The following is a 16761-nucleotide window of genomic DNA, read 5'->3' as shown; positions in this document are numbered from 1 at the left end:
CATTTCCACTACTTCTTTAATCTAGGGTGGACCAGAATTTATTCTCCACCTCTCAGGACCCAGCTTGTATTTCCAACAGCACCAGCCGTGATGCTGCCGCACGTCTTCCTGACCTGAACTGGCCATGCTCTTGCCAGAGAAAGAAATGGAGTCGTTTTACCCATGATCTCTGAAGTTATGTACACCAGCATCACAGGCTATAGAAATAACATTGCAACGAACTCAAATGGTAATTTACGGAGCACGGACAGTGAGTGGAGCGTGTTTTCTGTCCTAAAAATCCCAGACTAGGGCAGACTTATGAATAATTTTCAAAAATCAGGAAGTCTGTGAAAATCCCCCCACTGGCTTATAAAGACTGCAGGGTGCTCATCAAATCTCCTAAGACCTCTGGGTCCCTCCCCCTCTGAGGAGGTCCCTGGACCTGACTCCTAATGGCCAAAGCCAAGGAACGCAGGCACCTGCCTCCAGCAAATCCACTCCGATTCCCTCTCATTCCCAGACACAAATTTCCATGAAAACCAGACACAGGACAGAAAGCAGAGCAGGATATTCCAAAATCGCTTCAGATCTGCAGCCTGATTTCATTAGACTCGCCGGCTTGTTTCTTTTAGCCCTGTGTGTGCCCACGGCAGGTGAAATTTCGCTGGCGCTGCTGTCTATCTACAACATCCATGCCGTCCGTACACTTACGGAGACCAGGCTCTTGCAGGAGAGATAGGAGACTGTGATGCTGAGGGGGACACGTGTCTGTCCAGAGGTCAGCAGGAGGGAGGCACTAGGCGATGCTCAGAATCCTTGACGAGGTGGCTCTACGGGGTGCCACTTGTCATGTCGCTGAACCCACCCCACAGCCCTATAGCATATGAAAGTTGTTCAGCCTGAAGGGAAAAACTCCATAGTTGTCGTTATTAATCCAAGTCTAACTAAATACAGCCGCTTCCAAGAGCACATGTTGGCCATTTCACACCACAGACACCCAACCTGAGAAGCCTGTGGGGAACCCACTGGGGGCGGGGCCCTTCTCTCACCTTCCTGCCACAGCAGCACCCACCGGCTGACAATCCCACATTCGAAACTTTGTCACCAAGGTCTTCCCGGATGAAGTGGCCAGGACCCAGTGCAGGAGCAACTGGACATCAACCCTGCCTTGGGAGCCACCCGGCCAGCCTAAAGCTCTGCTTGCCAGCGATGACACGGATTTTCCTCCAAGATCTTAAGCACATGTGGCTTACATCAATGTGGTCTCGTATCCACTCTCTGTTGAGACCACTTTCCTCGCACATTCTCATATTTACACATGTTCACTGAACGTAACCCCAAGTGAATTATTTAAGAAGCCTTAATGTGCTTCAGACTTCGCAAATATAATTTAGACCTTAAATTAAATTTGTACTCCCCTGGGAAACCGGTAGGTTGAACGCGGCCTACGGCATCCAGTGGACGGCAGTAGCCCCAGAAGGGAATTTCAGTTTACCTCCGGGAGGATCTCACCTGGTGGCCCACGCTCCGTGTTGAACGGAACGGGATTCGACTGCAAAATGGGATTTGTTGCCCACATCTGAAAGCAGCGGAGCCGACCGAGCGCGAGATAAGTATTCTTGCTTTTTTGTTTGTCCCCCGATGGCCTTTACAACGGAGCATCCCAGCAACCAGAGATGTGCTACTAGTACAGACGAGAACACACAGCCCCCTTTGTCAGTTTTGAGGCTTGGGGGTTTTTAAATATAAATCCCAATATTCCTTTCCCCTGTGTTTGGTTGCCAATAACTGAACAAATGAGGTGTTAAATTTGACACAGTGATTAGATTTGAGAAAAGCCACATGCATCCATTCCACTTAACGCAGTTTTGTTTTGTCTTCTGTTTCTTTACAGTAAGCATTGCCCACTGGGAAAAACACAGCAGAATAGGGACAGTGAAATTCCCTTATCATGCACTAGTGATAATGAAAGCAAACCATTTACAAGGAAGCACAGACTAGGAGTTTGCTGCTGCAGACCAGGCACTAGAACTGAAAACAAATTTCTTATTCAGGGAAATGCGAATGAGGAAGATCTACAGTGGGGGTCTTTTACTTTGCATAAAAATTAAATTAAATCTGAACTCTAAAGCACGCATATGGTAAAGAGCTAAGTTATTCAAAGACTCATCACACACAGCACATTGATAATAACAAGTAGCATATGAACCACACGACTGACTTTATAAGACTTTGCCATGAGCTGGTGGGAGAGGCCTGTGTAGAGGAACCTGCCATTACCAAATTGTGTGAATACGTGCTCTTGAAAGTTAATCCTGCAACAATCCATCTCACTGATGTTCTTTCCAGCACCTCAAGAATGCTATCCTTCAAAATGATAAAGTGCATTATTCTCAAGAAACTGTCCACCGGCAAAACAAGAAATTTGTCATCATGCTGGAATTATCTTTAAATAAGGGAATATTCAAGTAAGAATTTTTTTTACTCATGAAGTTGTCAGAGCATGATTCCAATAAAAGCAGCACTACTTGTTCGTTACCAGGCATGCAAAGCCTCAGCCTGAAAGCAGAGATTTTATTTTGCTCTTTAAAAGCATGAAGTGAGTCAACAGGAAATTATATATACATTTTCCCTCCAATTTGAAAACTGCAAATTTAGTACTGAATATGTCATGCTAGCACTCAATGTTTTACTGCTATCATATCTGGTTCCACAGTGATATTCTGGGTGAGATCCAAAGGAGACACAAAGTCACAAAATTCTACGCCTGTGATCGAGTTTTATAATGAATTTCATGGTTACTGATTATATCAAATATGAATCCAAAGATTCGTATCCAAAGATTCTAAACCTGCACTAATAATACAGTAGCCGCTACACACACGCGGCCACTGAGCCCTTGAAATACGGTCAGTCCAGACAGAGATTTGCTGTAAGTGCAAACCCCACACTGGATTTGGAAGATCTAATATAAAAAGTAATGATATTAAATATCCCACCAATCTTTATATGCATTACACTTGAAACGATAATATTTTGGACATGTTGTGTTACATGAAACAGATTATTAAAATTAATTTAACTGGGGTTTTTTTTCTTTCTTTTTTTTTTTTAAAGATTTTATTTCTTTATTTGAGAGAGAGAGAGAGAGAGCACAAGCAGGAGGCAGGGGCAGAGGGAAAAGCAGAACTCAATCCCAGGACCCCGGGATCATGAGCTGAGTGGAAGGCAGACGCTCAACTGACTGAACCACCCAGGAGCCCCTCCTTTTCTTTCTTAATGGAAAATTTTAAATGAGCCATGAGACTTGCACTCTATTTTCTCTGCCCAGCACTGCCCAGCACTCCTGACTCCACCTCTGCATCACCCTGCTCCCTCCTTGTCACCTCTATAAGTGGGCCCTCTGCTCCATCCAACCAAGAGGATTCTGGACACCAGAGCCTCTTGCACAGATTCCAGGACTTGGTTCTGCAAGTCCTTACCCAACTCTGGCTTTAACACTCCCAAGCCTCACTCTGCTATTCTGGAAAATGGGAGGATTAAGGGACCCTCCTTCAAAGAGCCGTGGTGAGCGGGGCAACACATGCCCCAGGCCTGCCCCATCCCTGATGCAGTCACTGTCCCTCAATCAGCCAAAAACCACATTCTCCCTTTCCTACTGCAAGATCCTCTCTTCCCTACCTCTTAACTTCACACTTGGGATATTGAAGTTAAGTGTCTAGGTCGGTCCCTCCAAAACCTGAGAGGGTTGGGTAGTCCTTGTGCTACAGGATCCAGCTCCTGGGTAACACTTCCACGGCTCCAAGCACCAACAGTGCCTGACTCCCCTGCCCTCCTGCCCCCTGCCACCTGTCAGGTCAGCCCCCTGTCCCTGCCTAAGGACCCAATACCAGGTATGGCATGGGGACATGGTGCAGCCCCAATGCCTCATCCTCGGGCAGCACTCTCTTCCCATGGTACAGTTTAGATCATTCTTTGATTAAATGGTTTTTATATGATGGACTATTTTATTTATACTGTACCTTGCTCCAAAAAGAAAAAAAAGATTTGAACTCATTTACAAGAATATATGCGATATAAAAAGGCTTTTAAAAACTCAAAAGTAGATGCAAAATAAATACTAAGGATGGAGCTAAAGAGAAACAAGAGTAAGAACACAGCGGGTAGCTAAGGCCGTGGGAGCCCAGCAGGCGGGCAGTGGGGGGCCCTCCCTGTGCTGGAGCCAGGCCATCCAGCCAAAGGCTCCCACAAGTACTCCTGATGCTGAGACTAAAAAAGTTCTCCCACCAGTCTGTAGGAGATAATGGGCTGTGTGATGGGATAGCAAGCTTGCCCAGTGTGTTGCATGGGCGGTCGCTGCCATGGCCCCCAAATAGCACTTGATGTAGACACTCCATAGGGGCCACTGCCTCGGCCAGCATACAGTGTTGGGGGGGGGGGGTGGCTATCTCACCATCACACCCATCACACCGGCCTGGTCTGAGCAGCTGGCATTACTGAATGAGCCACTTTTGTTAGCATATGAAGTCACTCCCTCTCTAGATCCCATGGCATGTGCCTTCCCCCATCCCCCACCTTATTCCCTTTCTAAATTTCAACTTCCTTAAGGTATAACCTGAGGCTTCCCCACAGAGCCCTGCACAGCATCTTGCACAGAACATAAGGCAATAACACAGGCTAAAAGGCAGCTTGCCATTCTCTGATACACTCTGCACTTTCTAGTCTCTCTTCCTGTACTTGTCTCTCTGTGACCCAGAATGCCCTTCCTCTGCTGGAGTCCTGAACCTTCACAACCTGGATCAAATCTGACCACAGACCAGTCTCTGCCCTATCAGCATTCCCAGCATTCTTGGGCATGCCACTTGTCTTGCATTAATTTCCACCTGCAGATATTTATCCCAAGGACGCTGCTTTCAGAGTGAATGCTATTAGCTGTTTGGAGTAGAAAGGGCTAGAGTTTGTTTGCATGTCGTCAATACGACTGGTTGAAAAAAGAATAATTCAGGCAGGTCACTAAATTGTGGGAGTCAGACAAGTAAATAGGTGAGCTCCACACTGGACTTTTCTGGCTTTCCCCCCATTAAAGTTGCAGCTGTCCTTCCAGACTCTAGACATATCCAGAGCCTTCACAGCCCCAAACCAACCCATGTTCCCCACGCCTCTCTGTGGCCAGTGCTCCCAGGCAACAGGTGATCAAGTAATTTCAATTGAGGGACGCCTGCGTGGCTCAGCAGTTGAGCACCTGCCTTTGGCTCGGGGTATGATCCCAGAGTCCTGGGATTAAGCCCCACATCGGGCTCCCTGCGAGAAGCTTGCTTCTCCCTCCAGTAAATAAAATCTTAAAAAAAAAAAAAAAAAGAAATTTTGATTGATAAATGTGTTCCCAGGTTGCTTAAAATTAATAAAGGAAATATAACATGATTGAATGCTGAGCTTTTGCAAAGAAAAAGTTTATACTGAAGCCAACTGTAGTTATAAATATGTTATTAATAGGCACACAAATGTAACCCCTTCTCTGCCTCCTGGTAGCTTACCATGGAGTCTACATACTTATGGGAAGGTTTTATTTTATTTTAATTATTTGTTTATTTATTCATTTATTTGAGAGAGAGCTCACAGGAGTGGGGGTGAGGGGCAGAGGGAGGAGAATCTCAAGCAGACTCCCCACTGAGCAAAAGCGGGACTCGGGGCTCCATCTCACTACCCCGAGATCATAACCTGAGCCGAAACCAAGAGTCAGACACCCAACTGACTGAACCACGGGGGCGCCCCGGGGATGATTTCATGGACGTACCTCTGGTTTTACCGTTTTGGTACAGAGTATTTGGGAGGAACTGTCCTTGTGGGACATTCTGTTTGACCACCTGTGTTTAGAAGCCTTCCAAAATTGCAAAACTAAATCCGATTTTATCATACCAACCATACGACGGTCAGCCACCTCCCAGCTAACAGTCTCAGCCATGAAATCCTCCCATTTTTGATACTTCAGGCAACAATAAGTAATCTCTTCCTCTGCCTCCACAACAGGGACTTTCGGCTGGGCTTCAGAACTTGCGACAAATATCTGTCATATGCTAACGTAAGGTGCCTTCTCCAGACAAGACCAGGGATATTCCCCAGGACTTGATCTTTATTGTCATGACTTCTATTTTAGAACTCCGAAGAGAAGTGCATTTTCCTGCCAGGGTCAAACAGACTAGAAAGTACTTTTCGATACTGAAGAAGCAAATTTTCCTCCACTTTTGCTTATCCTGTCATCTTGCCGCTGAATCTTGCACTGCAAAAAGAGCAAGCCTTGCACAAGACGAGTTTAAATTCTGTGCAATTAGAAACCCAGATTTGTAAATCTGGCAGCAGGCTCACATCAGCTTTGTGAGGTTGGATATAATTTTAATGAGAACGCATTCGAAGGATGAGATCTTCTTATGAACGTTCCTGAGCAGGCTAGTCAGTTTGTTTTCTATGTGTTTTTATCTCGCTTCCTAATAAAAGAAACTTCAGCTTTTTCATACATTTCACTTAAAAGTTTTATGTTGAGATTGTAAGTGTAAGTGGCTTGTGTTTCCAAACACTTTATTTTACTAGCACATACTTTAGTTACTATTTATACCAGTTCTCTGTAGGCCCAAGCGAGGATCCCAAAGTCTACCTTGTTCCCTCCTGGGGTCCAAAGCTTTGCTTAACAGATGGGGCCACAATGGTCCCTTCCCCACCCCACCCCACCCCCATGATGGCTTCTTCCAATCTCCTCTCCGATGCCTGAGATCCCCATTCATCCTGGCCTCAAGCAAATTTCCAGCCTCAGGGACGCACAGAGGAGGGAACAGCACTTTTCCCATTGCCAATTCCAACCAATTTATTCTGTTAAGGCAATGGGCCATGAACAGATAGGGTAAGACCTTGGGTTTCTCCTATTGTTCCAGAGGGTACCGAATCCGATGCCCATCTTAGTTCAGAACGACACCGGCGAATCCATCTCCACAAAGCAGTTTATGACTACACCCAAGGTGGTTACACAAACTGCCCTGCCTGGGACACAGAAGAATGTACACAGTCCGATTCAGCCGTTCGTTGACTTTGCAACTTTCATGGACCTAGTAAGCCCCAAGAATCCATAACGCACACTTCCACTCCATCACAGAGAAAATGAATCTCCCCACCGGGATGGAGATTCACGTAACAGAAATATGGCAACAATGGTACACTGCCAAACAGGGCTTACCTCCTTTGCTCCTCTGCACCCAGAACGAGAAACAAGCACCCGTCTTCACTTTTAAATTAAGATTTGGGAGCCCTTGCCGAACCCTTAATTAAGTGAAAATTAGAGTTTCCTGCTATTAAAAAAAAAAATGTGGCCATACATGAGCCTGTATTTCGTATTCATTGGAGAGATGCTTTTCTCCCCCTTCCAGGGGGAATAATTATTGGAATAATATTATTCCTAAAGGGAATATCATATGAGACACCAGTATGTATGAAAACCTCATTCCCACTAAAGCAATTCAAAATTATAGTGTATGTTTTAAAAAGAAGGAGCCACAGATCTAGTTTTTAAAAACCTTTAGACACGCTAGCAGTTTGTCCTAGATCATATCTCACGTCTAGTTCTCTAAGATTATAATCGAAAACTGATAGATTAATTCAAAGGGCTTATCTTACACACTTTAAGGATATTTCAGTCTTGACACACATAGAAAAACGTCACATAATAAAACTTCTTTGCACACACTTCTGAGCATACACTGAGTCAAGGTAACTGAACCCCTTACTTTCATTGTCAAATTACTATTTCTCATACGCAATCAGGGTCTTCCAGATTATGACATGTCACTATAAAAATAGAAGAACTTAAAAGTTAGTTTAAATCTAAAACTCAGACCCAGTGCTCCATTCTTAGACGCACCCTTTAATTTCTTGGTGTTGTCTACATTTTACTTACACTTAAATTTAGCAAAGTAATTTTAGATCATCCGCCTTCACTACCTTCACTAGATTTGCAATGTTACAAACATGAAGCATTGAATCCTCTCTCCTTTAAATGCCAAAATGTTACAAATAAAAGGTAAAATTAAAAGCGGACAATTCCCCCTGGCTCTTTTGAAAAACTGATTCTGAGGCTCCTCCAATCATTGGAAACTCCTGTTGTTTATCTACAGAACACCTCTGATCCAATAAATGTGATGTGTATATTGACAATGCAAAATGCACAACTAATTAATTGACTGCTTACAAGCTGCTAGAAGTGCAAAGAAGCACTGGGGAGATCATCTTGAGCCGCAACAATACAGAGGGATGGCTGGTCGACCTCATGCCTGAGCAATCACCAATTATCACCGTGACTTACAAAGTCCCCCCAACACCCCAACTGGCGCTGCTACAGCCAGGTATCCAAACGGCCTGAAATTGTGCCCAAAATATGTGACTATTCCTATTGTGTCAGCTTGCTTTTCTTACAAATGTCGCTCCAGAGTTTTTAAGACAGTTTCAAATTCAAGGTGTGGATCATAAACAATTGCTGTATTTTGAAGGACTATGTTCCCCCTGGGAAAGCCCAAGAAGCCTTATACGGAAAGGGGAAAGAAAACAGAACCTCTTTGGCTTTCTTCTCATTGGAAAAGCTTGCCTGGAAAGCAAAAGGGTGATGAAGCCAGGAGATGACCTTTGTCTCTTAACCCTCATTTAGAGAGGGCAACTCCCACCATAAATGGAACAGCATCAAAAGGCTGCGATTTTGCTCATGATGACTTAAGTTACCTTGACCACATCTTGCTTCCCTGGCTCCATAAGTCTCATTAGAAACATGCAGGTGTCTCTATGTCAACACCTCCTGAATGGAGTTCTATGAAATAGCAGGCAGCACTGACATTTATTCAACATGACAATGTCTCCCCACCACTCCATATCATATGACTGACGCTGACCTGCTATCCTTTTTCACTAGCGAGTAGGAAAAGCCTTTAGAAACATTAGCTCCTCTGTCTTGCGAAGAAATAAATGCCTCTTTTATTATTTTACGTTCTTGTTGTTTAAGGATAACTAACTGGGAAAAAATCAGAGCTAATATTAATTTTAGGAAAAAAGGTTGAGAGCTTTCTAGTATTTATTTATGTATAACATTGATATATTCTGTATATGGCAAAGAATACATATAATATTTTAAAATAGCACATTAAGCTAAAAATCAATGTTGACATGTTTCGGAGATGCTTTACTTCTTACTTATATATCTAGCAGTCCCCTGGGATCTTAGCCCTCGCCACAAATAAAATACCTGATTTTATGAGATTAGAAATTCAAAAAGGTGTTTCTTTAATACCAAAACAAAGCAGGAGAAGTGGGGGGGGGTGTTTATCTACACCTGTATATACAGCCCCAATCACATAATCCATTCAATGGTATAAAAAAAACACTGGTTTTCAAAGTTTTAGCCGAAGGAGGAATATCGGATTAAGTCACCAAGCACCCATCATGAAATAACAGACGCATGTAAAATAATGCATCACAATTCTCTCCTGAATTTTTAAAAATAAAATGAAATGATGGCAAAGTGTTAGAAAAGAAGAGAAACTATAATTTTAAGTAGCGCTAGAATTACATATTCTTAAACCTATAAATCAAAAGATATAATACTCATTCGCCAGTTTAGTGTAATTTCCAGAAGTCATTGAGTCAAATCGAAGCTAGGATTACCAAACCACAAACAGCATTTGTGATGTGGGTAGCACTCATAAAACCTTTCTTTAGAATTATAAAACTTTACATATTAGCCACAAGTTTGCATAGCTCATCCTGTTTCCACTAGATTTGTAATTTCAATGGTATGATTAGCTCATTCATAATTTGACACCCAGTGAAGTAATTTTTCTGGTTGGGTTTTTACATAAGTTCTATTGCCTGGTCTTCCCACTGGTGAAGGAACTGGCAGAAGCTGATGCTAGCAGAGCAAGGGTTAAACCCCAGGAATGTGACAGTTCTCCTGGTGATAAGGTGATGGGGAGCTGAGGTCGGTCAAGGGCTCTAAACTGCTTGGAGAGAACTGAAAATACTCAAAAGTAGTTCCGATGATAAATAAACTCTATGCGCTAGGTTATGTCACCCAGGGAAAAATACAATGTTTTTTTTTTTTTTATTTCCCACTCTCACTGAAAGTTTTTTGAACTGCAGAAACTACAGAAACATGTCGAGTGTGAAATCTGTGGCCCATATGAATATGTTCTTTTGAAGGATAAACGAAATTCTCTTTATATCAACGAAGAGTTGCATTAAGCCCACATCTGCCTTAAAAACTGTTTATGCACTTTATTGGGCAGTCTGGCCTGCTGTTAATAAACAGCATATAAGTTTTTGCTTAAAAATAATAAAGATAATTGCAGAGAGTCACAGTACCTTTTGCAACACATCTAGCAATATGTAATAGCGATAAATGGATGATGGATTTTCGGAAGATACCCAGTCTAGCTGATGAGAAGAAGAAGGAGGAAGAGGAGGAGGAGGAGGAGGAGGAGAGAAGGAGAAGAGAAGGAGAAGAAGGAGAAGGAGGAGGAGGAGGAGGAAGAGGAGGAGAAGGAGAAGGAGAAGAAGAAAGAAGAAGGAGGAGGAGGAGAGGAGGAGAAGAGAAGGAGAAGAAGGAGAAGAAGAAGGAGGAGGAGGAAGAGGAGGAGGAGAAGAAGAAAGAAGAAGGAGGAGGAGGAGGTGGAGGAGGAGGAAAAGGAGAAGAAGAAGAAAGAAGAAGAATTATTAATTATTATTCCAGGCTACATTGTTAAACACGCCAAGGACCCCCAATTAAGGTAGCAAATTGTAAGCACCACACACAGAACAGCTGCAAGGTGGAAGCACGGGGCAGGGGAGAAGCCAGAGAGGGAGCCCGGGGTTCGGGGCCGTCGGAGGGAGAGTCCACGCCTGCCAGGACCACCGCGCAGTGACAGCCGAGCGCACACCTGGTCCCTGCTTTTCAGCCCAGAGGGGGCTTTCAGGTAACATCTACTTGCAGTCTGGACAAGAAGAAGTAGGCTCTTGCTCGCGGGGGGCCCCAGATGAGCCCCCCTGCAGATTCCGGGGCGCCCGCTCGCTCCATCCCTCGGGACCCCGCGCGCCCTCGGGGGCCGGGCAGCTGCGAGCCACCCCTCCGCGCCGCGCGCCCCACCTGTCCCTCCGCCAGCGCGGGAGCCGCGGGGCAGGGCGCGCGGGGCGCGGGGCGCGGGACTTACCGGAGGCGAGCGCCGCCGTCGGGGAGGGCGTGTCCCGCACGTGCGTGTCCGCGCGTGTCCGCGCCCGCGCGTGCCTGGCGGTGCGCGCCGAGCCGGGCCGCACTGACTCCCGGGGCGCGGACGGGCTCAGCCCATGGTGTGGGCGCCGGCCTCGGGGAGGCTCCGGCTCCCGCCAATCGCCGAGCAGGGAGGCCGCCCCGACGCGCGACCCGCGATCCGGGGGTGCGCGCCGGGGGCGGGGCGCGCGGGGGCCAAGCGCGCGTGGGTGCGCGCGCGTGGGAGTGCGAGGGCGGGGAGCCCCGCGGCGCGGGCAGGTCCGCTCGCTGCTGGGTGTAGGACGGAGCTGGCGGCTGGGGGTGGGGGGGTGGATGGTGGAGGGGAGGCGGAGAGGGAGGAGGAGAAGGAGGAGGAGGAGGAGCAGCTGCAGCAGCCGAGCCTGGGACGGCGAGAGCGCGGAGCCGGCCCCGCAGGAGACGCACCCGGGACGCGCCTCCAGGAGGCGAGACGGGAGCACGCGGGTGGGGGGAGCGGGGGAGCCGCGGATGCGCCTCCTCTTCCTCGGGGCTCAAGGTCGCATTTAGTGAGAAGTAGTTTTTTTGTTTGTTTCTTTTTTGTTGTTTTTTTGTTTTTGTTTTTTTTCCCTAGCTTCAGCCACCGCAGACATGCAAAAATCATAAAAGAACTGGTTGCTGCCCTAGAAGTTTACGACGACCGCGGACAGCCTCGGATGCTCGTCGCTGTGGAGACGCCGCCCTCAGGCTAATGCAGAGGAGACGGGGTGGCCGGGTGCCGCCGGCTTCGGGGAGGCCGAGCGGTGGAGGCTCGGCGGCAGCGCGATGCGGACGCGGCGCGAGGATGCTCGGCCCGCCCGGGAGCGGTGGCTGCAAAACGCCGCTCGCAAGAGGGGGAGCGCGAGGTCCTGCTCCGGGGCCGGGGCGCGCGGTGCTAAGCCCCTCCAGATGGTTTAGTTTATCAGTGAATCCTGACATCAACGTCGCGCTTACCTGAGTGCTGCTGCGGTTCACTCGCTCGTGTCCCACGGGGGCTGTCACGACCGTCCCTGCGTGATGGCTAGGAACCCATCCCACAGCGTCCTCTTGCACACTCTCCCCTTTTCCGACCGAGTGAAAACTACTCGTGTCCCTCCCTCTGCAAACTTTAACAGCCAAGAATTTCAGCAAACAGCCAGAAAGAAAGCTAAGTCCCCCCCCCCCCCCCAACACACACACACACACCCCAAGGGAAGGGAGGGAATAAGCACTCCTTTAATTTGAAAAATAATAATTAAAACTCCCTCAACTTTTAAGGCCGGGCAACATAATCTATTAATTGGTCGCTATTAACATGCAGTTTTATTGACCATAGCACACAGAAGTCTGATTGTGAAGGAGGAGTGTTTTCAATGAAAGTAGAGTTATTTTAGCTGCAGACGTGTTTACATTTCTGTGGTTTAGTCTATAACTTTCTCTTTTTCTTGCTGCAGAATTCTGCTCCATGAAGCAAAGCCCTTAGCTCCCAGACATTCCAAAAAGTCTGCCAAAATAATAGAAAAAAAGAGAGAGAAGAAAAAACACACAGAGACCCCCAAGTCTGGGTCAGGCTCGGGGTTGTAAGTGGGCACCGTGAGTATGCCCCCTCCCCACACACTTTCCAATTTAAAAAAAAAAAAAAGGCCTTCAGGGCTCCATTTCCTGTTTGCTGGGGGAAAAAAATGGGTCTAAGCAGCTGAGTTTAGAAGCTGCCTTCTCCAGGACCTATAGATTCTGAGAGGATCTTTAACCCTCAAGATGCCAAAATAGACTCCTTAATTTGAGAATCTACCATTACAAACTCTCCAAGGAAGTGTTTCTTTTTTAAATGGGCAACTTTCATGCAACTACAGATCTGTTCTTAGGAAATTTCTGGAACAAACACACACATCATAATAAATGAAGTTCAAGCCCCCCTCCTTAGGGGGCCAAGATAAAACACCAATAAAAATAAAAAGCGAAAACAGAATAAGCTTCTAACAAGAATGCATCCTTTTCTTAAAGAGGTTATGGGTACTGGGATCCCTAGGTGGCTCAGCGGTTTAGCGCCTGCCCTTGGCCCAGGGCTTGATCCCAGGGTCCTGGGATCGAGTCCCACATCGAGCTCCCTGCAGGGAACCTGCTTCTCCCTCTGCCTGTGTCTCTGCCTCTGTGTGTGTGCATGTCTCTCATGAATGAATAAATAAAATCTTTAAAAAAAAAAAGAGGTTATGGGCACAAAGAACAGAATGCATATGAAAAGGTGCACATTTATAGGAACATGTCAATTTATATAATCTGTGCTAGAATCGTCATTTGCAAAATCGATTGATTCTTTTCAGTTGCTCACTACTAACAGAGAAATCACAATACTGCAGTCTATGTGGTCTTCAATCACTTTCAACCTGCCTTTCCCCTTCACGTCAATTGCATATTTGGGTTCCTTTTCTCTCTAGCTTTTCTCCAAAAATTCCAGATCCAAGAAACCTCACTGTATTTTGAAATCTTCCCCTTAGCCACTAATTTTCAAAACTCACCACAGGGAACCCTTAACATTTAGGAAAGTGCCTTAAAATAAATAGATTCCCAACCTATTCAATGAGATCAGCAGTCCACTGGGCAATGACTCTGCTTTATAATACTACGGTATGCTAGTGAAATTTCTCAAGCTCATCACTGGCACATAATATTATACTGCAGTACAGTGCTGGAAATAGTACTACGTGTGCTAATGGTAAGAAAGAAAGAAGAAAGAAAGAAAGAAAGAAAGAAAGAAAGAAAGAAAGAAAGAAAGAAAGAAAAGAAAAGAAAGAAAACAACCCATACTTAAAGAATAAAGAACTGCTCCTTCATAGTAGAAAGAACATGACCTCAATAATCCAAGTTACCACTGTTGAAACTGAAATTGAGGTTTCACTTCCAGTTCCCTTGTATTACTCTTCTCCCATTCCCCAAGAGACACTATGCGCAGAGAGAGAAAGAGAGAATTTCTTAAAAGGCAAGAGGTACATTCTGAGCATACTCAAAAATTTGAGGTCATCTACTTGAAAAAATCTTAAAATGCCAAAATCCCAGAGTTCTCCATTGATCTTGTGACACCATGTCCTCCAACTGATTGCATCTTATAATTCATAAATAGGAAATTCTTCCTATTGTCTCATCTAATCCCCACCTACTGCCACAGCTTTGCCTGCAGTATGGTCCATACTCAAGGTCAAAATAATAGGAAATCTGTGTCACCTAAACGGATCAATTGACTTAATTCGAGAGGCCAACAGAAACCAAGTGATGAAGACATATTCACTCTCTGTGCTGCCGGACAAATACAAAAGACGGTAATTGTAACTAAGCTAATGATATATCATTTAAAAGAAAGGTTTTTACAAAAACATGACTTGACATGCTTCAGGAGAATTAGTATTTGTAAGAATTTCATATGTGAAATGGTCTTCTTTCCATATAAAGTTTTGTGGTCAACTTAATTCTTTTTGAAATCCCTTTTATCCAAAAGATGTTTTGGATTAATTTAAGTATTTGTTACTGGATAATGTCAAGCTCTTGTTCAATGAAATGTCCTGCATTGGATTGTCACACCTGTTAAATATAAGCCTCCTTTTCTTTTGATATTCTGAGAAGGGCCTTAAAAGGTTTACATCCTTCAATATGGAGATTTAATTGCTTTACTATAATAAAAATAATCCCTATAAAATTCAGATTGTGGATATTTCAAAGCTGAAAGAACTATTGGATCGGAATGTAAAGGTTGCAGTTCAAAAAGCCTTCCACTTTTAATATAACGTGCATGGGTTATGAGTTATAAACTCCTGGTTATCATTTTGTAAGGTCTGGCCTTTGTCGTCCTCACACGGAGCGTCTTTGAGCTTACTTTATGGCTCATAGTTAGTTCTGCATGCGCATGTGTTAAATATGGAAGGGTAGCATATCCCTCTGCAGTAAATGCTCACAAAGGAGGAAGTCTCAGATTCTGTTTTAAATGAGGTCCTGAAGTGAGGTTCCCCCACTGACACACTCATGTCTTTGGGGAGCTCAAATCTGGTGTGAAGCCATTCTACAAGACAGCGGTGGTTTGAGAAAGCAGATGTTGTCCAAGCTTCAGCGGTTGGCCATTGCATGAGCCGACCGGGGTCAGCGTTCACCCGGGAATCCTGAGCCCTTCCCCACAGCCTCCACTCAATCACCTGGGACCCTTTTCTCACTGCGGAGGTGGGTGGATGGGGGTTTGTGCATTCCAAGCCCCACACTCTCCCAGGGTTACCCAAGACCAGGTAGGGAGGAGAATAAGCACTAGAAATCCAGAGTTGAGGTTCTAGACATAGCATCCCTGGGGCCCCCTCTCCCCACCACCACTGGCATCCCACTCTCTGACTTCTATCACCAATCGTTAGCGAGCACAAAAGGACAGAGGTGCACACTGTCCTGGGAAAGTCCTCAGCCTCCTGCAGAAGCTAGTATCTTCTATGACCACCTGCTGGGTTCAGTTTTCTGTGTTCTTTATCCTTTCAGACAAACTACCTTCCTGCAACACTCTTAGCCTCTGAAGCATTTTTTCGATCTCCGTCAGATAGAGTTTGAGCATTCAGTATGCACAGCAGTTCTCAATAACACGTGGTGGCCACAAACTGCTCCGTAAAATTGCATAATGCATAATTCCTATCAACTTGCATAATGCACAAAATACGTTGATATGAAACACATTGTGCGTCTGTCAGTGAGCTTTAGTGACAAAGGGTCTACAAAATGGCCCAGGAGACTAGATTTGCTTTTTTAAAAATGGAATTACATAGGACACATCAGGAGATTTGCCCCGGCTCTTTTGGCGATTATACTTAGCCAATTTGCTTTTGAGCTTCATGTACTGTGACACTAAATCTATCAATGAACAATTTTTGTCGTGTACATTTTCATCAACATGATCACTCATGAGTATAAAAATAGTTGCATTTTAGAAAATTCAGACAATATCTTCTCAGTGATTTTTCTGTATTGATACAGGCACTGGTATAACAGTGCATCAGTGCAAATAAAATCAGTATCTTAATGACTTCCTTTTGTATCTTAGGATAGTAAATTAGCATTTTAGGATTATAGATGAACTGATATAATTTTAACGTGTGGAAAGACTATTTCAGATACAATGCAGAGACATTTGTTGAGGAACCCATGAGAAGAGGAATCCAGCACCTATCAGCCATGTGACCTTGGGCAAGTCACAGCTTCTTGACTAGAGCCTCAATTTTCTTGCCTATTAAGTGAAGCTATTGGAACGGATGACCTCATATAGGCTCAACACAGGACTTCCCCAGGAAGAACTGGGATTATTCATCTTCATATCCCTACTTTGTGGTGTAATGACTAACTGTTCCAACTGCTTTGTTGGAGGCAGCTATTAGAAATTATACCCCTCTCCCATAAGCCCTAACTTGCACACCTCCTGCTTCCCTCTCCTGTATCCAAGCAGAAATAGCAGCGCCCTCTTGGGATGGGTTCCCTTACCTTTGGGTCCTACATCAGCCTGATGTTGGATGGAGCACTGCAGTCTG

General features: G+C 45.2%; 1 protein-coding gene across 1 annotated transcript in view; it reads right to left on the bottom strand.

Annotated features, from left to right (window-relative positions):
- Nucleotides 1-11345, bottom strand: part of ERG (ETS transcription factor ERG) — a 253342-nt gene extending 241997 nt beyond the window's left edge. Inside the window, exon 1 of the mRNA XM_072740551.1 lies at nucleotides 11193-11345. The gene's annotated coding sequence lies outside the window, so the exon portion shown is untranslated. The remainder of the gene's footprint in view (nucleotides 1-11192) is intronic.
- Between the last annotated feature and the right edge of the window lie 5416 nt (nucleotides 11346-16761).

This window comes from Vulpes vulpes, chromosome 15 (genome assembly GCF_048418805.1).
Source record: "Vulpes vulpes isolate BD-2025 chromosome 15, VulVul3, whole genome shotgun sequence".
NCBI lineage: Eukaryota > Metazoa > Chordata > Mammalia > Carnivora > Canidae > Vulpes > Vulpes vulpes.
This window is presented reverse-complemented; position numbering and strand designations above follow the sequence as displayed.